General features: G+C 44.6%; 1 protein-coding gene across 1 annotated transcript in view; it reads right to left on the minus strand.

Annotated features, from left to right (window-relative positions):
- TFB2M (transcription factor B2, mitochondrial) overlaps positions 1-24,725 on the minus strand; it is a 71,899-nt gene that overhangs the window by 41,786 nt on the left and 5,388 nt on the right. The gene's annotated exons all lie outside the window — the stretch shown is intronic.

Raw genomic sequence — 24,725 nt, forward strand, 5'->3', positions numbered from 1 at the left:
GCTAGGTCATAACTGATATATAAATACGGAAAGGACAGGAACCCCCTTTACTGTTGTGCTTTACCTATGTACAGCAAAACAAGGCTATAAAGACAGAAAGACCCAAACTTCTATGTTGTGTATTTCTGACAAACCACCACAGTTATAAGATTAATATGAACACCAACTCCCGTGTTGTGCATTTCTGCTATGCCACAGGGAAAAATATGGAACACAAGACAATCCTTTCTGTCATGCACTTCTGTAGTGTAGTTCAGATAGAACCAACACTGAGAAAGGACACGAGCAACCTGCAGCATTGTGTTTTTCTGAAACAGAAAGCACCAGCCAGCTTCAATCTTGAGTATTTCTGCTGTGCAACAACATAAAAGCAGACACTGAGGAAAAAGACAGACAGCCTTTACAGCTGCAATCTTTCTGGTCTGCTGCAAAATAAAACAATAACGCCATGATGAGTATTCCTGCTGTGTAGCAAAACCTCAATCAGAAGGGACAGATAAGTTTAGGGTTCCCACACCCGTGCGACCCAACCTGCGACTTGGGACTGCAAGACGCATGAGAAGTCATATACTATGGCTTCCAATGGGTACCATTTGTGTCTGTGCGACACCAGCAGTCCCTGATTCCTGGATCCACAGACCTCAAGATTACACAGGTCGCAGGGAAAAAAAAAAAAACAAATAGCAATTTTCAGGTCGAACCAGTAAGGGGTCCCCAATGCTGTGACTCCCTGGAGGATTGCAGCCAACAAACCCCTGCTGTGTATCCCTAAGATGCAGAAAGGTAGATCCATGAGAAACACTGCTTAGCCTGATATACAAACGATAAGGCAGTAAATATAGGACATACAGGACACAAACATTCAATCTTTGTGTATGTCTGATGTGTAGTAATATACCAATACTGAGCAGAGAGGCCACCATCCTCAATGTGTCTCTCAGCTGAGCAGCAAAAACAAAATCAGAAAAAGACAAGCAACCTTCACTGCTGTGTCCTGATATGCAGCCAATAAGGCAGAATATGCAAGACATAAAAGGACAGACAACCTTCAATCTTGTATATGTCTGATGTGCAACAATATAACAATTCTGAATAGAGATAGCACATGCATATTGAAGCGATTTGGCCTTGCGACTCAACATGTCAAATCGCATGGCTAAAATCAGCACAACACCACTTTGTGGTGCTACATGGATTACCAAAGGCAGTATATGTACTACACCTGGCAGGGGTTCAATTTGTATTTCTACTAAGTAGCCCAACAAATTCGAACCATCAATTTTCACTGCTGCCTTTCTGATAAGGCAGTAATACAGGACACAAAACCTCACAGACCTTAATGCTGTACAAATCTGATGTGCAACAATAAAACACTATGAATAGAGATAGCACATCCATATTGAAATGATTTGTCATGCGACTCAACATGTCAAATCGCATGTTTAAACTCGGCAGCCATTGCTGTTAATAGCACTGTCTGAATCAGCACAGCGCCCTGCAAATCAGGACCATCAGACTTCACTGCTGCCTTTCTGATAAGTAACCAACAAGGCAGTAAAACAGGACACAAAGCCCCACAGACAGACCTCAATCTTGTGTATGTCTGATGTGCAGCAATATAACCATTATGAGCAGAGATGTCACCAGACACAATGATGTGCATTTCTGCTGCGCAACACAAAACCAGAAAGTACAGACCACCTTCACTGTTGTATTCTTCTGATCTGTAGCCAAACAAAGCAGTACCTTTAGTATATAAAGGACAGCAAACAAGCTTCAGTGCAGTGCATTTCTGATGTACAGCAATATAGCCCTTATAAGCAGAGATGTCACAAATCTCAATGTGTATTTCTGCTGTGCCACAAAAACATCCCAGCAAGCACAAACCTTCACTACTGAGGTCTACTGGTGTGCAGCCAATGAGGAGTCATGGTCTATCCCTTTATGAAATAACCAACAGGCAATTTATTTCATAGGCATAGCCTGGGCTGTAGATACTAAACCTCACCACCAGAGAAGGAACAGATCCTAAAATGGTTGGACACCCTACTATTAGTAGTAGTTGTTGTCCTACCTTACCTCCATAGACTGAGCAAACGCTAGCCAGCACATATCCAGGTGGTGCTGATTAGCAACTAAAGTCTCAATGAGCCCAGCCCTAGAGACCAATTTAAGACCTCTCTAGAAGAGGTGGTTACCAGTTTAGCCTGGGAGGTAAATAGCTATTTGCAGGCTTCAAACAATTAATTATGTAGCTCTTGCATAGGTTTGCACAGAAAATCCTCAATTAAAAGGATGTAGGGAGCGATCTATGGTGAATCGCCTTTAGATCTGCCACTGCGTGGATTGTAGCCCAAACCAATAAAAAAAAAAAAAAAAAAAAAAAAAAAAAAAGTTTCTTCTTACCTCCTACACTATAATATAAACACAGTGTAAAGGTGGAGTGGGAGGTTGGAGCTTATGAAAGTTAACTATAGCAGGCAACCCCCAAAAGGAGGATCTGTGACAAGGGAACCCCTACTGTGCCACACAGTAGCTTGGTCTCTGCCCATCCTTGAATGTTAGGTCAGCTTTTAAACATTGTGAAGCAACTTCAGATTCCTAGCAGCTGGGCTAATAGGGCCGGTAACCTAGTGCACCTGCTGACCAGGGGAGCTTCTGAATCCACCAACCACTGCCCAATTAATAACCTGTTCAGTGGTATACCTGGCCTGTAAGTAACTTTGTATCTACCAGGTCCCCTCTGTACGCTATATTCATCCCTACTAAATGTACCACAACTGGGCATGTAGGGAGAGGCTGGCAACCTACTGCTGCGATAACCACAGTGTCTCTGCTGTAAGAGGGAGCTGTGGCTGGTGGTTTTAGCAGTGGCGTCTGCGCTATTTGTATCCCGACCCCAGGTTCTGCACTGCACCAGTCAGTATATACACGGGGAAGGGGGAGCAATGGCCTACCTACCTCTTTCTCATCTGAAGTGGTTTAGGCACACTCGTTCCTCTGCACCACCTGTCCACCATACAGCTTCTCTGATGTAAGAGGGAGCTGCGGCTGGTGTTTTTAGCAGAAGCTTAAGGGCTATTTGAATCCAGACCCCAGGTGAGATCTCAAATGCCCAGGAACCCTCTGGCTGGAATTGGGGATTTTGCAGCTAAATTCCCACGGCAAAAGGAAAGTAAAGTACTCACCGTTGTCGTCTTCCTCTTTTTGCCACAGCCAGCGGGCTTGCTTTTCCATCCTTATGGTCCACACGCAAGGAGGATAGCCGCCAAAGTGCTCCCCCCCCCAACTGCTGTCCCCATAGGGAAGTCAGTCTATATACATGGGGGGGGGGGGGCAATGCCTTCCATTCCTCATTCCCATCTTCATATCTGAGGTGGTTAAGGCAGACATCCACCGTAGTAAACTGGTGCCTCCTCGCTCTAGAGAAAGGAGGATGTGGGCGCCTGCTCCTACTGACTCTCAGCCTTCCCTCCTGGGTAAGAACGCCGCTGCCATTTTCCCGAAGTTTGAAAATGACGCGGGTGCTTGTTGCCACGCCCTCTCCGGCAGCCCACGCGAGCTACCGGGGACCCAGGAGTCGGGGACAAGCCCCCTGGAAAGAACCGATGGCCAGCACCCCCGTCTGAACAGCCACCTGTACAGGTAAGGAGGGGGGAGACAGGATAATGGCCCCTGAAGTTCTGGGTACACCACTGTACCCAGGGTCCTTCAGCTCTCAGGGGGGCTCTTCCAATTTCTGCTGCCCGCCCTGAGGAAAAGATAGGGGAACCCCCCAGGAAGGACAAGAATATCCTACCAGACCCAGAGGCTTCCCAGGCTTGTGGTCCGGCTCCCAGGGGGAGACCACCAGCCCCAGGCTTCGGGTCATTTGGAAAAAAACAAACAGTTTCGCTGTGTAGGGAGAAACACAATCAAAAAACTGAGGATCAAGGGGAAGGGTGGGGACTTAAAACAGCTGTCGATTGATTGTGTTTCCTGTAGGGAGGAGCCTCTCATCTCTCAGGTGTGCCGTCCTGGAAGATGACTTGAGAAAAATAAATAAAAAAGTAGTCATTGGCATGGAAGGGGTTAAAACTAGGGGGCAATCAAGGGGTTAACCATGTTCCCTCAGCGTATTCTAAGGCCCCTTTCCCACTGGGGTGGTGGGTGCGTCGGCGGTAAAGCACTGATATTTTTAGCGACGATTTACCATCAGTTTCGCGAACCCTATTCGCCCCCCTAGCGGGTCGCTTTTACCCCCCACTACCTTCCAAGAAAGGGTTAAAACTGCAGCAGCGCTATGCCGGCGGTATAGCCGCGCTGCTCCATTGATTTCAAGGAACAGAAACAGTGTATACACCACTCCAAAGATGCTGCTTGCAGTTTTTGTCAACGTCCTGCAAGCGCACCGATCCAGTGTGAAAGCACTCGGGCTGTCACACTGAGGAGACAGGTGCGCCGCTTTACAGGTGCTATTTTTAGCGCTCTAGCACCTGTAAATCGCCTCAGTGTGAAAGGGGTCTAACTGTAGGGGGGTTGGGACCGACTACGGAAGGAGACCACTCAGCGTTTCTATATACTAGGAGCACACGATCTGGCTTCTCTCCCGACAGGATGTGGATGTGTGTGATGTCATATACAGACAGGAAGTGATGTCTTGTACACATTTGGAAGGATGTAGAGAGGAGACGTTGCTGGATCTGGCGGCAGAGGAGATATGTGGATTGCCCGCTGATGACACTACAATGTGTGTAAGGATTACCTGCTGCTGATACATTTCTGTGGAGAGAAAAGCCACTGTTGGTCTTATAAAACACCTGGACCCCAGAGATATCCCAAAACTGGTATCCCTCTAATCTGGATAAGGAGATTATACGCCTGTTACCCCATCTGAGGTTTGGCATTCTGGTGAGTGCATATACAAGAGGGAGAAGCTGAAGGGGGAGCACTGTAGTCACCTTTTTCCCCTGCTGTATTCGCACATTCTTTCACCTGTGGTGGCTGTTAAGATTTTTGTTTAATACAAAAAAAAAATTTTAATCCTCTTTTTTCTCTGGAGACTAACATTTTGGACAATTAATTTATTGTGGACATTATATTCATTCTTTTTCCATAATATATACATACAATTTTTATGCACATTATTATCTTTTTTATTATATATTTAATTGATTAATTATTTTTCTAAACACTTTGGAAGGAGGGAGGGAGCGGGAGAGAGAGGGAGAGGGGGAGAGGGAGCGAGAGAGAGAGGGAGAGGGGGAGAGGGAGCGAGAGAGAGGGAGAGGGGGAGAGGGAGCGAGAGAGAGGGAGAGGGGGAGAGGGAGCGAGAGAGAGGGAGAGGGGGAGAGGGAGCGAGAGAGAGGGAGAGGGGGAGAGGGAGCGGGAGAGAGGGAGAGAGGGAGAGGGGGAGAGGGAGCGAGAGAGAGGGAGAGGGGGAGAGGGAGCGAGAGAGAGGGAGAGGGGGAGAGGGAGCGAGAGAGAGGGAGAGGGGGAGAGGGAGCGAGAGAGGGGGAGAGGGGGAGCGAGAGAGAGGGAGAGGGGGAGCGAGAGAGAGGGAGCGAGAGAGGGGGAGAGGGAGAGAGGGAGCGAGAGAGGGGGAGAGGGAGAGAGGGAGCGAGAGAGGGGGAGAGGGAGCGAGAGAGAGGGAGAGGGAGCGAGAGAGAGGGAGCGAGAGAGAGGGAGAGGGAGAGGGAGAGGGGGAGAGGGAGCGAGAGAGAGGGAGAGGGAGCGAGAGAGAGGGAGAGGGGGAGAGGGAGCGAGAGAGAGGGAGAGGGGGAGAGGGAGCGAGAGAGAGGGAGAGGGGGAGAGGGGGAGAGGGAGCGAGAGAGAGGGAGAGGGGGAGAGGGAGCGAGAGAGAGGGAGAGGGGGAGAGGGAGCGAGAGAGAGGGAGAGGGGGAGAGGGAGCGAGAGAGAGGGAGAGGGGGAGAGGGAGCGAGAGAGGGGGGAGCAAGAGAGGGGGGAGCGAGAGGGAGAGGGAGAGGGAGAGAGAGGGAGAGGGAGAGACTTATTCATATTTTTCATGGATTTTCGTGCACTTTATATATATTTGATGTACTTTAATATCTCCACGATACTAGCACTTTATTTATAGTGATATTTTTCATATACATAGCTTTTTAGAGGTTTGGGTGGAATATATACACCATTTGAATATATGGTGCATTTTTTATTTTAGAACAGTGCCACTATCCCTTTGTCGATTTGTATACATTACATGCTCTTCCTACTCACTTGGTCATGATAGGATTAGTTTTCTGTATTCTGCAAAAAAACTTGGTTGATCCACCCTTCTGTTCATGTCCCCAATTCAGCTAGGGATTTTGCAGCTGTAGTAGCAACTCTTTAGATATTAATGTCTGTGTGTTGAGTTATTTTGAGGAGACAGAAAATGTACACTGTTATACAAGCTGTACATTCACTACTTTACATTGTAGCAGAGTGTCATTTCTTCAGTGTTGTCACATGAAAAGATACTGTATATTTGTATGACAATTTAAAACAGTTTACTTTTTTTTTTTTGTTTTTGTTTTTTTTTAACATGTGACCAGCAGAAGAGGGCTAAAAGCTCCTCCTGCTTATGTTTCCCTACAAGACTGGGAAAGATCTGGGTCATGCGACATCTGCATATCGATTAGGTTAGGGGCACTTGATGTTTTTATTAAAATAATTATAGTGCCATCATCCATATACAGAAATGTAAATTAAAGTGGTGTTCCAACCGCAATTTTGTATTTATTTTTTTAAAAGTCAACAGCTACAAGCACTGTAGCTGCTGACATTTAATAAGGACACCAACCTGTCCAGGAAGCCCACGGTGGCGGCACCCTCGAGGCTGATCTGTCCAACGGATCGGGGTGCAGGTGCTGCCATTCCAACTAACGGAAACTGGCAGTGGAGCCTTCCTTGTTCACCGCTGATTTCCTACTGCACATGCGCGAGTTGCACAGCGCTTCCTGAATGGCCCTGTCGTCTTCTAGTACACACACACACACGAGCTGGGACGGAAGTATACAAGGTACCTCTTAAAAAGGTAAGCAAAAAAAAAATTTAAAAAAAAAAAAATCGAGTGGTGGAGTTGTCTTTCCTTTAAGACAAAGTTGGAAAAGTGGGTGGAACTCCGCTTTAAACAGCACGTGTTTATTATCACTTTAAGGCTAGGTTCACACCTATGCATTTTTTAGTGCGTTTTCAGTTCTGCAGAAACACTACACAGTCCAATTAACATGGTTTCCTATGGATCACGTTCACATCTATGGGGAACCCAATTCATGCAAGCGGCGGTTGCAATGACGGTATGAGAGCTGGAACAGAGATGTGTGTGTAAACACACACACCGTTCTGACAGGAGAGAAAGACAGAATGTCTGTTCCTAGTAATTAGGAACAGCAATCTGTCTCTTCCTCCAGTGAGTCCCATCACCCCACAGTTAAACACACTCATGAGAGAACACATTTACCCCCCCTTGATCGCCCTCTAGTGTTAACCCCTTCCCTGCCAGTGACATTTACACAGTAATCAGTGTATTTTTATAGCACTGACCACTGCATAAAAATGTCAATGGTCCCATGGAAAGTGTTAAAAAAAAAAAAAAAAAAAAAAAAAAAAAAAAGTGTTCCATCTGTCCGTGGCAATAAAAAAAAATAAAAAAAATAAAATAAAAACACACACCCACACAAAACACTCAAACACCTCGCTGATTGCCACGCCATTACAAAGTAAAAATAAATAAATATACGCTTATTGCGATTTTCTTACCAAAAATATGTAGAATATATATCGGTTTAAAAACTGATGAAGAAATTAGTTATAAAATATATATATATATATATATATATATATATATATATATATATATATATATATATATATATATATATATATATATATATACATACATACTTTTAAGGCAGTAATATGGAGACCCTACCAACATGCACTGATGAGTGGATCGTTATGTTGGGTAAAATAAATATTAACTGACGGTCTGATCATTTATTGCTATACCATCAAATTCTGTTGTGTATTGCCACAGCTTACCTATAAATATCCTTTTGTTGAAGTACATCATGGGACACAGAGCCTAATTAATTACTTAATGGGTTATGGGTCACCTTCAGGTGATGGACACTGGGATACCCAATACAGGAAGTTCACTCCCTATATAACCCCTCCTCCTCCCAGGAGCACATCCGTTTTTGTAGCAAAAAAATATATACTTAAATCCCAAAAGAGGGGAGGGACTTCTGTGTCCCATGATATACTGCATGAAAAGGATTTTACAGGTAAGCCGTTATAAAAATCCTCTTTTCTCTATCGTTTGTTATGGGACACAGAGCCTTAAGTAATTACTTATGAGACATCCCACAGCAATGCTATTTAAGGGGAGGGAGAGACAACCCGGAGAGTACCCCCAGACTTGAGGACTTCTACTGCTGCCTGAAGCACACTGTGCCTGAAGGCAATATCCTCATACCTCCTTACATCCACCTAATAAAACTTTGTGAATATATGTGCTGAAGACCAAGTCGCGGCCTTACAGATCTGAGCCATGGAGGCCTGGTGATGCACTGCCCAAGAAGCACAAACCGCCCTGGTAGAGTGCGCCTTAACTTGAAAAGAGGGAATTTTAACCCTTAAATTATGAGTTTGAATTATAACTTGCCGAAACCACTTAGCGACAGTGAATTTTGACGCTGCCAGTCCTTTCTTAGGACCCTCTGGCAGAATAAATAAAACAGTCTTACGAATCTGAGCAGTTGTCTTTAAAATAGATTTTCACTGCTCTCACCGCATCAAGACAATGTAGTGACTTTTTTCCCTTGGAACATGGTTTTGGGAAAAAACAATGGCAGGACAATCTTTGTTCAGGTGAAAACCTGAAACCATTTTTTGGAAAAAAGTCTGGACACCGTGTCCTCATGAATAATCAAATATGGCTCTTTACAAGAAAAAGCAGCCAATTCTGAAACCCTCCTTGCTGAGGATATAGCAACCAAGAACAACAGCTTCCTTGTCAGCAGGACTAAGGGAATATTCTGTATTGATTCAAATGGCTGTTTTTGTAACACTGACAAAACTAAGTTCAAGGGCTCAAAGGTGATTTAACTGGCAGATTAAGCCACATCACCCATTGCTTAAAACCCCAGACTAAAGAATGCATAGCAAGCGGTCTTTGAAATAAGATCGATAAGACTTTGCCCTTAATAGTACTCAAGGACAAATTTGATCTCTACGCCTAATTGTATAAAGGCAGGAATTCTGCCTATAATATATCTCCAAGGGTGCAAACCCTTTGATTCACACCAGGAACCATAAGCCCTTCAGAATCTATAATAGATCTATCTATCTATCTATATATAGTTCTGGAAGCTGGCTTCCTTGCATTAATCAAAGTAGAAATAACTTACCCGGAAAGCCCACAATTTTTTTCAGAATGTGGGTTTCAATAGCCAGGCCGTTAAAATTTAGCGTTCGTCAAGTAGGATGGAATATTGGCCCCTGTGAGGGTAGGTCCGGCCTTCGTGGAAGGGACCATGGATCCTCCACTGCCATCTTTACAATTTCTGCATACCATGACCTTCTGGGCCATGCTGGTGCTACCAGAATTACTGCCTCTCTTTCCAACTTGATTCTGCAAAGAAGTCGTGATAGCAACTGAATGGGGCTGGACACTAGAAGATCTACGTCCAGAGTCCCCCATATTTGGCAAACAGCCCAAAAAATGTCAGGGTGAAGAGGAGAGCATTCACCTGGGAAAAAAACTGCTGGCGACTTAAGTAGTCTGCCTGCCAATTCTCTACTCCCGGAATGAAGACTTCAGATAGGCATGGAACATTCCTTTCTGCCCAAGTTAGAATATGGTTCACCTCTCTCTGCGCCGAGAGACTATTGGTGCTTGATATAGGCCACAGCTGTGGTATTGTTGGATTGGATCCCGACAGAACAATCCCTTAATCTGGAAGTCCAGGCCGTCAGAGAGACGCACGGCCCAAATTTCTCAGATGTTGATGGGCAAGGTTCTTCCGGTTCTTGACCACTGTCCCCAGACAGTCGGCTTCTCTAGTACTGCTCCCCAGCCTGAAAAGGCTGGCATCTGTAGCGGAAAATGTAGGGACATGCAGATCTGGCGTCCTATCGACATCAGGGATGCATAAGTTCTCCTCCTTGTAGGAAAAAAACGAATGACCTGATCAACGCCATTGAAAGGAGCAGAACTTCAGGAACTGCTGAATAAAACCCCCAAAGCTTGCTCTTCTGTGCATGTACAGGAAACGCATGAAAAGGCTGTGAAGGTTTTAAAGGAACCTAAAGAAGAAACAGAACTATCAGCTGACTCTGCTAGAGGTAGCTTGAAAGAGGCACAAACCATCTCTGTAAAAGATTGTACCAGCAATCTCTCAGATTGCGAGGCTGAAAAAGGATGATCTACCGTTGTTTCCTCCGCAGAGGAGTAATCAGTATAGCTTTCTTCTTCATCATCTGAGGATAACCCTCATCCTCTACACTGTTCCCTTGATAAAGGGTCTAAAGTGGGGAAGGGGGAATCTAACACGCTTCCTATCCTTTTGGATTGCGGATGCGATTAAAGTTGCTAATTTTCCTTCTAGGCCCTGTAGGGCGGAGGAAAACGCATTTTCAGTCATGTATACAGGGGCTGAATTATCTGTGCCTGACCCTGAGGCTTTCCTCTAGAGTCTGATGGTGGAAGCCGTTGCCACTGCCTAGAGGCAGATGCCTCCGACGCAGGGTAGGGAGTCAGTTTAAATGAAGGATGTTTCAACTTTTTTTGGGCAAAAGCGTACCTTTCCCATTAGAAATCATTTCGATGTGTTAAACCAAATCCTCCCCAAATAGTCAATCCCTATGAAAAGGGAAACTAGTCAGAAGCCTTTTGCAAGGGAGGAGAATTTTAACAGGAATTCCAACTTTTGATCTCTTTAACTTTAAGCACTTGTGAATTGTCTACTGGACAAGTTAAACTTTTGTTCACACTGGAAATTGCAGCGTGGGATAGAGAGCTGAGAATCTCTTTGGAGGGAGAAAATTCTTATCCAGGTGATCCCATTCAGCATAAATAAGCTTTTATAGTAATGCATGGACCGAAAACGCATGAAAAGGCTGTAAGGGTTTTTTAAGAACCAAAGGAAGAAACCAAACTTTCATCTGACTCTGTTAGGGGTAGCACGACAGTGGAACAAACCATCTCCATAAGAGTTCGTACCATAAATCTCTCAGATTGCAAGGCTGAAAAAGGTTCAACAACTGTTTCCTCCGCAGAGGAATAATCGGCTCATTTTTCCCCATGATCGCCTGAGAGTAATACCTCATTCTGTGCCAACTGTTCCCTTGGTAAAGGGTTTGAGATGGAGGGGGATCTGGCACGCTTCCTATCCGTTTGGATAGAGGATGCCATTAAGTGTGAGAAGCAGTTGCACCACCAACTGGTTCCAATGACTCACTCTGGCTTGCCTTAACTGGTATCTCCAGAGAGGATGACAGTGTGGAGGCATGACTGGAGTTCCTAGCACCTGGAGGTGGAATTTTTTGGTACCTTTGCGGAAACTCTGGAAGCCATAGTGCTAAGCACAAAAGTAGAGGCACTCTAGTAAAAATGTACTACTTGCTGAGCAATAGTCTAGCAAAACAATTTCACCATAAAGATCAGCTTGATGCTGAGCAACAACGTTTTTTCGGTACTGGAAATGCCTGTATACATCCCTTATGTACCCCAGCGCTCCTGTGCAACAGACTTCTCTTCAGTTGCTCTTAAAAAAAATTCTGTCAATAAGAGTGTCTGTTTTATAACAAACTGCAAGTGTAAACCTGATTGGCGTCCTCAGTTGTGCCCCGTGTGCCATGTGGAAGCCGATTGCTGCACACGGCACTGCCATGCCCCTTTCAGCAACCGCCCTCTTCTGTTTTTTTTTTTTTGTTTAGTTTTTTTAAACCTTAGTCCGCGTGGGAGGCACGGTATTTGGGTCGCAGTGCAATTGCAATGCAGACCCAATGAAGAGGAGGGTCTGTGATCACAGCTGCCGCTTCAGAATCTCTATGCTTTCTATATGCAAGCAGTCTTTGAAATATGCAGGCTGGGGCACAAGGCAGCTTATTAAACTGCAGTCTGCCAACAAAATTAGTCTTTAAAGTAATATCCATAGGAAGCCGCCACCGCACCCATCCTGGGGGGGGGGGGGGGGGTGTTTTGGTGTTTTCTCAGCAGTATGGAGGCAATTAGCATTTTACACAGGAGCCATTATATATAATCTGCTGTAGCCCCAGCCCCTTAGTTCTCCCAGGGGGGAGAGGAACACCTCTGTTCAATTAAGAACCCCCTCCTGCTGCTGGGACACACACATGCAGTTTAAAGCTGGACAGAGCTGCTGAGGAGCAATGTAACAAGGTGTGTTATTTTTACTCCCTCTAGTGGAAATTTTAAAGGCATTACAATGTTTTTTATATGAAAGAAAAAAGGCATAGGTGGACTTTTTACATTTCCTGAGCTTTTTCCCTTATCTTTTCCTCACTGCAGGATACTGCTGAAATCAGACAGATCCAAACTTCACTCATCACGATGGGCAGCATTAATAAACCTTCAAAGACCAGGTCCCTTAATAGGGTTTCCACTCCTTTGGCCCTGTATAGCACCCCTCAGGGGCAACTTTAGGTAATGTAGCATGACCAAAAAGTCCTGGTTCCTGGGGTTCAGCCCTCCAAAGAGGCTTACAGGCCTTGTTCTTCTATGTGAGGCCCGGGTACCATCCTTAGGCCTCAGAGGCTTTGATGGATCTGATGTGTGGAGGTTAGTTAAAACCAGCATGGATCCCTCCTGGAGGTCATCAGAACACATCATCACTCGTGACCAACAACTTAGACACTGATGTGCTCCTGGAAGGAGGAAGGGTTATATATTAGAGCTGCCACGACACGTCGACTAAGAAAATTCATCGACGTGCGTAAATGGCGTCGACGCGTCACGCACGTGTCATCTCGCGGGTAAATGGTGGCGGCAGCTGCTGCTCCTGCTCCCACTCCCGGGAATGGGGAAAAAAGTTCCGGTGCAGCACGAAAATCCAGACCACGACTTTCAAAAGGTATGGGAATTCTTTAAACAGAGGCCAGATAAAATGGTCCTTTGTTCCCTCTGCAAAACTGAACTGGCGTACCACGGCAGCACTACTGCGATGCACGAGCACCTCAGAAGAAAACATCCTGGCGCACTACGGCCTCAAACGGACGAGCCATCTTTGTAAGTACTTACTACTTACTTACTAGTATTTTGTTCATTTTAGGAGTAATTTGTGGTCAATATTTATTAATATATTATTGCTCATGCTGCTACTGCTAGTAAGTAAGATACATCATTATTAGTGCATGCTCAGGGGCCAGGGGTATTTGTTGCTGTGCTGCTTTGCTAATTTCTTTTTAGTGGCCATCTCATGTTTTTTTTTAATGTTTCACATTCACAAGGCACTTTTTGCACTGCAGCCGACTTACTGATCTGGGGATCCCTCAGGGCATGGTTTGACAACTTCCTGCAATGTATGAGCTGAGAGAAGAGATGCCATGCTTTTCTTCCAATACACAGAGCAGCAACAATATAATATTAATTTAATTGCAGACAGACATTTACTACACTACCCGTGCCCTCTTTTAACCACTTGCTTACTGGGCACTTAAACCCCCCTCAGTCCCAGACCAATTTTCAGCTTTCAGCGCTGATGCACTTTGAGTGACAATTACGCGGGCATACAACACTGTACCCAAATGAAATTTTTATCATTTTTTTCCCACAAATAGAGCTTTCTTTTGGTGGTATTTAGTTACAGCTCGGAGTTTTATTTTTTGCTAAACAAACAAAAAAAGATGCAAAAAAAAAAAAAAATCATGTTTTAATAGTTTGTTATAAAATTTTGCAAACGGGTCATTTTTCTCCTTCATTGAAGTGCGCTGATTAGGCGGCACTGATAGGCTGCATTGGTGGGCACTGATGGGCTGCATTGGTGGGCACTGATGGGCTGCATTGGTGGGCACTGATAGGCTGCACCGGTGGGCACTGATAGGCATAGTTAAGGCGGCACTAATAGGCACAGATAAGGCGGCACCGATGGGCACAGATAAGGCGGCACTGATGGGCAAAGATGGGCACAGATAAGATGGCACGGATGGGTGGCACGGATGGGCACTGATAGGTACCACAGATAGATGGGACTGATGGGCACTGATAGGTGGCTCTGATAGGTGGCACTGCTGGGCACTGATGGGCGGCACTGCTGGGCACTGATGGGCGGCACTGGGGTGCAGCACCTTTGAGCAGATTGGGTGGCACTGTGGGTGGCACTGTGGGCACTGACGGGGGGCACTGACGGGGGGCACTGACGGGGGGCACTTACTTTTGCTTTTATTTAATTTCAGGATGGCACTGCGGGAGGCAGGTGGGCACAGGCAGGTGGCAGGTGGTCCCTTGTATTGATGGCCGTGATCGGGACTGATGTCCCGATCACGGCCGCCGGTGATCGGCTTTTTTTTTCTCTCCTCGCGCTGTCAGCGCGAGGAGGAATAATAGCCGATTACCGGCTCCGTTCTATCACATGATCAGCTGTCATTGGCTGACAGCTGATCACGTGATAAGGGGTCGGGATCGACCCCTTACACGGATCGGTGATCAGGCGAGTCTCACGGACTCGCCGATCACAGAGCGCGCCGCGCGCGCCCCTCAGGGGGCGCGCAGGCCGCTCGTAACCGGGACTACGTCAATAGACGTAGTCCCGGAAATGTAGGTCCGCGCTAATGCCGTCATTTGGCAATAGCGCGGATCTGAAGTGGTTAAATATGCAGTACAAGTACATTATTAGCAGCATTGAGCATTCATGTTGGTTAAACTTGGTTCAGGTTCCTAAATGTTAATTATTATTGTGTCTTTTTTTTTTTCTCAGGAAGAGGCAAAGCTGTGTACAGGAGTTCTTCTTCCATAAAAAGGATGTCACTGTTTGCTCACCCCAAATGGCCGTTGCATATACCAATAGCATACTCAACATGATTGTAAAAGATATGAGACCAATTTCCATTGTAGACGGTCAAGGATTTCGTGAGATGATCAACACGTTTTACCCAGGATACACACTTCCCTCCAGGTCCCATTTCACTAAGCTGATGGAGAAGAAATATGAGGAGAATTTTGAAAGATTGAAAGCATCACTCAAAGATGTGAAATCAAAAATAGCTCTCACCACAGACGCATGGACCAGCATTGCCACAGAGGCATACTTGGGTGTCACATGCCACTTCATCAATGAAGACTGGAATCTTACATTGTACAATCTGACCACTATGCCACTTGAAGATCGGCACACAGCTGAAAACATTGCTAACTGGGTGGAAAAAGCAGCTGAAAAGTTTGAGATATCCATGGCCAATGTAAATGTAGTTGTCCATGATAACGCTGCAAATGTTGTCGCTGCTCTGCGTATTTTGGAAGAAAAGCATGGCATCTCTTCTCTCAGGTGTGCTGGTCATACATTGCAGTTAGTTGTCAACCATGCCCTGAGGGATCCCCAGATCAGCAAGACCCTGAGGGCTGCAAAGTGCCTTGTGGAACATTTTAAAAAAAGTGAGCTGGCCACTACAAAGCTTAAAGCAAAGCAGCAACAAATGGGTACCCCTGAGCACACACTAATAAATGATGTATCCGTAAGATGGAACAGTACTTTACACATGATCAGCCGCCTGCTTGAACAGAGGTGGCCTGTGACTGCGACTCTTTCCGATCCTGATGTCACACCACGAGGGAAGCGCTTCCTACATTTAAAACATGATCAGTGGAGCTTACTTGAGGAAGTGGAACAAGTCCTGAAGCCATTTGAGTGTGCTACTGTTTTCTTGAGTGGAGAGTCCTGTGTGACTGCTTCTGCTCTACCTCCTCTGGTAAAGGGCCTCCAGAAATCCATACAGAGCACAATTTGCGAGACAGCAGCAGTGAAAGCTTTCCAAAGTGTTGCTGCACAGGAGATGACATCAAGATGGGAGCGGGAAACTAAATTCAGAGATGATGGTGGAGAAAATATATGTCTTATTGCAGCAGCCCTGGACCCCAGATTCCGCAAACTAAAATTCCTGCCAGCAGAGGACAGTTTAAAAGTTCACCTCAAGGTCCAAGCTCTTGCTCTTGAAGTGAAAAGAAGATACGAGGAAGAGCAAACGCAACATCGATGTGAGGAACAACGGTCAACCAGTGCAGACATGAAATTTTCTGAGAAGAGGCAAGTGTCTCTGTTAGACACTTTGCTCGGTTCTTCAGATTCAGATGAACACCACAGTAATGGCGAGGATGACACTGGTCACATCCAAGATCAAGAAACCCACAGTGAAGTTATGCGGAATGAGATACACATGTATTTCAGTGAGCAGGCTATTCTAAAGGAAGAAAATCCGCTGAAATGGTGGAAGGAAAATGAAAAGAGGTTTCCCATCTTGGCCATGCTGGCAAAGAGTTACTTGTCTGTGCCTGCAACATCAACCCCATCTGAAAGGCTTTTCTCAGTTGCTGGCAACATTGTGACTAAAAAAAGAGCAAGCCTAACATCAGAGCATGTTGATATGCTAACCTTCCTCCATTGCAATGCTAAAATATAGCATTGTAATGGAGGAAGTAACACAGGCCCCCAACTTTTTGCACTTGTCATGACTGTGTTGTGTTCTTGTTGGGCTGTATTAGTGTATTTATGTTGAGATGGCTCATGGCTGCCTTCAGTGTTGTATTGGCCATATTTTTGCACAGCCACAGTGTTGAGCAGTGCTTTTGGTGGGCTTGGTTCCTCCTTGCTTCCTTCCTTGAAAACTATTACCTCCTCAGGTATGTTTTACATTACAATTAAAAGTAACACACCAAAAAAATACTGCTCAATCAGCACTCTGACTCTACAATAACACTATATATTCAATCATCAATGATTACAATTACATAGTGTTATTGTATGTTGACCAGCATTTTTGTGGTGTTAAACAACACTTTAGGTCAAGAGGCATAATGCCATATAAATTCTGCCTAACACTTTGCAAAAGATGCATTCTGAAGGCATTATGTGTGGTTGAGTAGTAAGGTAACACACAATGCCTTCAGAATGCATCTTTTGCAAAGTGTTAGGCAGAATTTATATGGAATTTTCATGCCTCATGCCCTAAAGCATTACCTTTTTATTTTTGGGCACTTTATTTTGGTATATTATGTCTTTCATGTGTTTTGTACACACTACAGTGTTGCGCATGAGCAGCAGTGCAGAGCAGCAGTGCTTTTGTAGCATTTTTATATGGCATTTTTTTTAATGCTTCAGGCTCTGAATTAATGGCAATGGCATAACCATTATTCGTGCCTGATGCTAAAGTGTTGTTTACATTTTATTTTTGGCACTTTTTTATACTGTAAAAACTTTACCACATTGAAGTACTTTTTGGAAAAAATGTAATAAAAGTTGAAATATTATATTTAGAAGTTGTACGTATCATTTTTTTGTAAAGTTATCCAAAGGATTATTATCTAATCACAAAAAGAACACACTAGATTCATTAAAAAAATTAAAATAAATAAATCGGATAGTCGTTGACTAATCGAAAAAATAATCGATAGATTAGTCGACAGACAAATTAATAGTTAGTTGCAGCTCTAATAAATAAATATATATATATATATATATAGTGAACTTCCTGTATTGGGTATACCAGTGTCCGTCACCTGAAGGTGACCCATAACCCATTAAGTAATTACTTAAGGCTCTTTGTCCCATGATGTACGATAAAGAAATATTGTTTTTTGGCAATTGTCAGTTAAAGTGATGCAGTGCCGTAGAGCAAAAATGTCCTGGTCATTAAAGCAGAGTTTCACACATGCGCAGTGGGCGTCCGGCTGTGAAGCCACAGCGGGGAACCCACACAGTTAGAATGCTGGCGCCGGAGAGGATCATGGCTTTTGTGTGCCCTCATCGCTGAACCGTGAGACAGGTAAGTGTCCGATTATTAGAAGTCAGCAGCTACACTTTTTGAAGCTGCTGACTTTAAAATGGGTGGAACTCGGCTTTACGGAGGCAAATCTTCCGGTCTGTAAGTGGTTAATGCCTTTTGCATTTTTGGGATGTGTTAAATGTTGCTAGGAGGAGGTGTCTATTGTCATGCAGGATAACAACTAAAAAAAGCATATACATGTGTTTGTCAAGCATCTTTGATGCAATTCTATTGCTGTCTATGGAGCCAAAAATGCACCATTCTGTATGTAAAAAAAGTACCTGCACCTTTCCAAAAAACACACAGGTGGAAAATGCATAGATGTAAAATGTCAGTCATAGGAACTAATGGTAAATGGACTTGAGACTGTGTCCTATGATGTACGATAAAGAAAAAAATAGGATTTTAAAAACAGCTTACCTGTAAAATCCTTTTCTTGGAGTACATCATAGGACACAGAGTCTAGAGTAATTACTTGGTGGGTTATAGGCCTACCTTCAGGTGTTGACACTGGTATAACCAATACAGGACATTGACTCCCCTATATAACCCCCTTCTCCTTCCAGGAGCACTCAGTTTTTGTAGCCAAGCAATATAAGCAATATACTCTCATCCCATAAAACAGGGGTGGGAGCTCTGTGTCCTATGATGTACTCCAAGAAAAGGATTTTACAGGGAAGCGGTTTTAAAAATCCTATTTTTTCTTTATCGTACATCATAGGACACAGAGTCTCAAGTAATTACTTGGTGGGATGTCCCATAGCAATACTACTTGAGGGGAGGGAGACACAACCCGTAGGGTAACCCCCAGACCTGAGGACTTATACTGCTGCCTGCAGCACACTGCGCCCGAAGGCGATATGCTCATTCCATCTTACATGCACTTGATAAAATTTAGCAAATGTATGTACTGAAGGCCAAGTAGCGGCCTTGCAGATTTGAGACCTGGAGGCCTGGTGACACACTGCCCAAGAAGTACCAACCACTCTGGTAGAGTGCACCTTAACTTGAAAAGGGGGAATCTTTCCCTTTAAATCATAAGTTTGAATTATAACTTGCCAAATGCACTTAGCGACAGTGGATTTTGACGCTGCCTGTCCCTTCTTAGGACCCTCTGGCAGAAGACATCAGTCTTACGAATCGGAGCAGTTTTCTTAAATACATTTTTACTGCTCTCACTACATCAAGACAATGTAGTAACCTTTCTTCCCTGGAACAAGGTCTTGGGAAAAAACCCTGACAGGGCAATATCTTCATTCAGATGAAAGCCTGAAACCACTTTTGGCAAAAAACCTGGATGAGGGCATAACACCACTCTGTCCTCATGAATAATCAAATATGACTCCTTACAAGAAAGAGCAGCTAATTCTGAAATCCTCCTTGCTGAGGATACAGCAAACAAAAATATCAGCTTTCTAGTCAGAAGGACTAAGGGAACGTGCTGCAACGGTTCGAATGGCTGTTTTTGTAACACTGACAAAACTAAAGTTACGGTAAGTCCCAAGGGCTTAAGAGTGATTTAACTGGCGGATTAATCCGCAGCACTCCTTGCATGAAACCCTGGACTAAAGAATGCATAGCAAGCAGTCTTTGAAATAAAAATTGATAATGCTGAGACTTGGCCCTTAACCACTTGCCGACCGCCGCACGACGATGTACGTCCATTTTTTGAAGAGGGATATCTCGGTAACGGCAGCAGCTGCTGCCACAACCGAGATATCCATCTCTTCAGGCGGCGGTCGGCTGTACGATAACGGTGGTCTCCGCGGCGGATTCGCCGCGAGATCACCGCTATCGGCGGCGGGAGAGGTGCCACCCCCCTCCCGCACCTTCCGCCGCTTACCGGAGCCGTCGGTAGCGGCGGAGGCGATCGGGTCCTTCCGTCTGCTGGGCATAGAGACAAGTGAGGCTAAGATGGCCCCCACTCGTCTCTATACCATAGGAGGGCGGAAGCAACGTCAAAACGTCACTTCCGCCCATACCTCTTAAAGGTATATTTTTTTTTTTAAATGTCAGATTTTCTTTATTTTTTTATTTTTTTTTTATTTTTTGCATTTTAGCCCAAATATGAGATCTGAGGACCTTTTGACCCCAGATCTCATATTTAAGAGGACCTGTCATGCTTTTTTCTATTACAAGGGATGTTTACATTCCTTGTAATAGGAATAAAAGTGATCCATTTTATTTTATTTTTTAAAAAAGTGTAAAAATAAATAAAATAAATTAAAATAAATAAGAAAAAAAAAAAATTTTTTTAAAACACCCCGTTACGACGAGCTTGCGCACAGAAGCGAGCGCATACGTGAGTAGCGCCCGCATATGAAAACGGTGGTAAAACCACATATGTGAGGTATTGCCGCGATCGGTAGAGCGAGAGCAATAATTCTAGCCCTAGACCTCCTCTGTAAACGCAAAAAATGCAACCTGTAGAATTTTTTAAATGTCGCTTATGGAGATTTTTGAGGCTAAAAGTTTGACGCCATTCCACGAGCGGGCGCAATTTTGAAGCGTGACATGTTGGGTATCAATTTACTCGGCTTACTATTATCTTTCACAGTATAAAAAAAGATTGGGCTAATTTTACTGTTGTCTTATTTTTTTATTCAAAAAAGTCAATTTTTTCCAAAAAAAGTGCGCTTGTAAGACCGCTGCGCAAATACGGTGTGAAAAAAAGTATTTCAATGACCGCCATTTTATTCTCTAGGGTGTTAGAAAAAAAACAATATAAAATGTTTGGGGGTTCTAAGTAATTTTCTAGCAAAAAAAACTGTTTTAAACATGGAAACACCAAGTCCGAAAAAGAAGCCTGGTCCTTAAGTGGTTAATATCACTCAGGGCCAACTTCATCTCTACACTTAATTGTAGAAAATAATTCTGCCTATGATATATCTCCGAGGGTACCAACCCTTGGACTCACACCAGGAAACATAAGCTTTCCAGGCTCTAGAATATATAGCTCTAGAAGCTGGCTTCCTAGCATTAATCAAAGTAGAGATAACTGACCTGGAAAGCCCACGTTTATTCAGAATGTGGGTCTCAATAGCCGAGCCGTTAAATTTAGCGTTCGTAAAGTAGGATGTAATATCGGCCCCTGAGATAGCAGGTCTGGCCTTAGTGGGAAGAGCCCTGGACCCTCCACTGCCATCCTTACGATCTCTGCGTACCATGACCTTCTGGGCCATGCTGGTGCTACCAGTATTACCGATTTTCTTTCCAGCTTGATCCTGCAAAGAACTTGAGGTAGCAACTGAATCGGGGAAAAGTGCATAGATCAGTAAAAACTGATCCCATGGGGGTCGCCAACGCATCTGTTCCATATGCGAGTGGGTCCCCTGTCCTGGATGCAAAGTTGACTAGCTTAGTGTTGAATCTGGACGCTAGAAGGTCTACGTCCGGAGTCCCCCATCTTTGGCAAACAGCCTGAAACACCCTGGGGTGAAGAGACCATTCTCCTGGGAATAACTGCCGGTGACTTAGATAGTCTACCTGCCAATTATCTACTCCCGGAATGAAAACTGGCGATAGGCATGGGACATTCTCTTCTGTCCAAGTTAGAATCTGGTTCACCTCTCTCTGAGCTGAGAGACTCTTGGTGACCCCTTATGATTGATATATGCCACAGCTATGGCATTGTTGCAGGACAATTCTTTAACCTAGTGTCCAGGTTTCTAGAGCCAGATACACTGCTGGAATCTCTAGGATGTCGATGGGCAAGGCTTCTACTCCCCAGCCTGAAAGGCTGGCATCTGTCGTTACTACATTCCAGATAATTGATCTGAAGGACTTTCCCTTCAGCAGGTTCCAAGATAGTAACCAACTGAGGCTTTGGGACACTCATGGGGACAGCCACATTGGCAAGTCCAAAGCTTGAATCATTTTGTTCCAAGCAGACAGAATACTGCTTTCAGTTTCGAATGGAATTGAGCATAGGGAACTGCTTCGAATGAAGCTACCATCTTCCCTAACAACCTCATGCAAAGGAGAATTGAAAGATTTCTCTTCGACCTGATCACCCTCACCAGCTCCTGTATGGAGCTGATCCTTGCGGGAGGCAAGAACACCCCTTTTCTGGGCTGTGTCTATGATCAGGCCCAGATACTTCAGCCTTCTTAGTGGCTTTAAGGAGGATTTCTTAAGGTTGAGAATCCAACCCAAACCTTCCAGGTAACTGCTTGCAATGGCTACACCTTGCTTCAAGCAAACCACTGACTGGTCTATTAACAATAGAGTGTCTAAGTAAGCCAAGACAGTTATGCCCTGTGCCCTTAACCTGACTAGAGGTGGGGCTAATACCTTAGTGAATACCTGAGGTGCTGTAGCAAGCCCGAAGGGCAAGGCTATTAACTGAAGAAGCTTCTGTTCTACTTTGAACCACAGAAACCTCTGGTGAGGAGGAAATATATGGACAAGCAGCTATGCATCTCTGATGTCGATGGACGCCAGAAGTTTTTATCCTTGCAGGATGGAAACGACTGACTTGATTGATTGACTCCATGCAAATGGAGCGGATTTTCAGGAACCGATTTAGATTACATAGATCTAGACTTGGTCTGATATCCCCATTTGGCTTTGGCACCGTAATTAGGTTTGAGTAAAACCTCAAACCTTGCTCTTGTTTGGGAATCTGTCTGATCACCCCTTGAGACAATAAATCGGTCTAATGCTTGCAACAGGGATTGCCTTTTCCCTGGATCCTTGGGAACGTTTGATCTCAGAAAACGAGATGGTGGAAACTCTCAAAGCTCTAGCTTGTATTCTAGAGACACTGTGGAGAGAGTCCATTTGTCCTGAATCTCCCTTTGCCAGACTTCTGAGTACATCAAAAGTCTTCCCCCCTACCTTGGTGAGGGGAGATGCCTCTTCATAAAGAGGTCTTGTATTCTGCTTTGCAGACTTGTAGCCCCAAGTCTTCCTTTATGCCTGGTCTGATGGCAGAGGCCGAACAGTTTAAATGAATTTAGTACTATTTCTGCTGGAAATTGTTTGAATGTATTTATCCAAACTATCATCAAATAATCATTCTCCCTTAAAGGGGAAACTAGTTAGAAGGTTCTTACAAGGAGTCTCAGCTGATCAACCCTTTAACCAAAGGGTCCTTCGCATATGTACAAGTACAAACGCAAGGCGTGATGCCTGGTGAATAGAAACCTTCATAGTGTCTACAGCAAAGCATAATGCTTTAGGTAGCTCGGCCAGTTCCTGTGCTTGTTGTGCAGAGAGCTCATCTGAGAGCATCTGTGAACTGGTCCTTTAAGGATTGACAGATGCCTATAGCTGCAATTGCAGGCTGAGCAACAGTACCTGCTAAGAAAAAAAGGTTAACAGACCTTCCAACTTATCTGTTGGATCTTTAAGCATAAGCGCATTATCCACTGGTTAAAAGAAAAAAAAAATTACTTTTATTTATTTTTTTTCACATTGGAAATCGCAGCGTCAACTGCTGGATCTTTCCATCTTTTAGTGAATCTTTCTTCCATAGGATAGAGCTTTGCGAGTCTCCTTGGAAGGGAAAAAATGCTTATCCGGATGATCCCATTCGGTATAAATAAGCTTTTTTTTAGTAATGAGTGGACAGGAAACGCATGCAAAGGCTGTAAAGGCTTCAAAGAACCCAAGGAAGAGACCGGCCCTTCAGCTAACTCTGTTAGGGGTAGCATGCAAGTAGAGCAAACCATCTTTGCAAGCTTTTGTACTTCAGATTGTGAAGTAGGGATCCTTGGGAACTTCAAGTATTGTTTCCTCCGCAGAGAAGTAATCGCATGTATTTTCCTCCTGATCATCTGAGGGCAATACCCCATCCTGTCCCCATAATTCTCTTGGACCCTCCACTGACTGTAAAGAGTCTAAGGTGGGGGAGGGGGATCTCGGAAGCTTCCTATACAGTGGATGGGGGACGCGATTAAAGCAGCTAATCTTCCTTCTAAGCCTTGCTAGGCAGAGGAAAATGCATCTTCAGTCACCTCTACAGGGGCTGAAGTGTGTGAAGCAGTTGCACCACCACTAGCTTCCAATGACTCACCCTGGCTTGCCATGTCCGATATCTCCGAAGACGAAGACAGTATGGAGGCATGACTGATTCCCAGCGCCTGGGAGGTGACACCTTAGGTACCTTTACGGTAGGTCTGGAAGACACAGTGCAAAGCACAAGCAGATGTACATACAAAATAACAGTTCTTTTGCTACTAAGTAACAATAGTTTTTCCTGTCTGGAAATGCCCGTTTTACACCCTTACGTGCCCAGAGCTCTGGTGTCTCTTAATGTGACAGACTGCCTCTCGTCAGTTAAAAAGTCTTTCTGAAATGAGAGTGTCTGTGATATAAAGCCTCAGGTGGAACCTGATAGCCTCAGTGCTTCCCCTCAGCTATGCGGCAAGTGCTGCGTGTGTGTGGAAGTTACAGCCTTACACAGTGCCACGTGACCTTGCGGACAAGCCCCTCTGCGTTCTCAGGACCTGCTAGGGACTCGAATGGCCAAAACAAAGTAAGGTGAATGTACTATAAACCTCTACAAGGGGGGAGGGGAGGGGAAGGGGGGGGGGGGTTCTGTCAGCAGATTTATAGTTTTTTTTAAAACCACAGAAGCATAGGACGTTTCCCAATGTTACTAGGTTGCAATTAAACCATGCAGTTAAAGCAGCTGCGTCAATCAGCCACCGCCCATATAGAAGTTTATACAAATCTCTGTATTAGCAACTGCTGTATTTTTTTACCAAATTGCATAAGATCTATTTAAGTAAGAACTCCCTCTG

The sequence above is a fragment of the Lithobates pipiens genome, unplaced genomic scaffold (genome assembly GCF_037356315.1).
Source record: "Lithobates pipiens isolate NorthernLeopardFrog02 unplaced genomic scaffold, aLitPip1_a1.2 Scaffold_18, whole genome shotgun sequence".
NCBI classification, from domain to species: domain Eukaryota; kingdom Metazoa; phylum Chordata; class Amphibia; order Anura; family Ranidae; genus Lithobates; species Lithobates pipiens.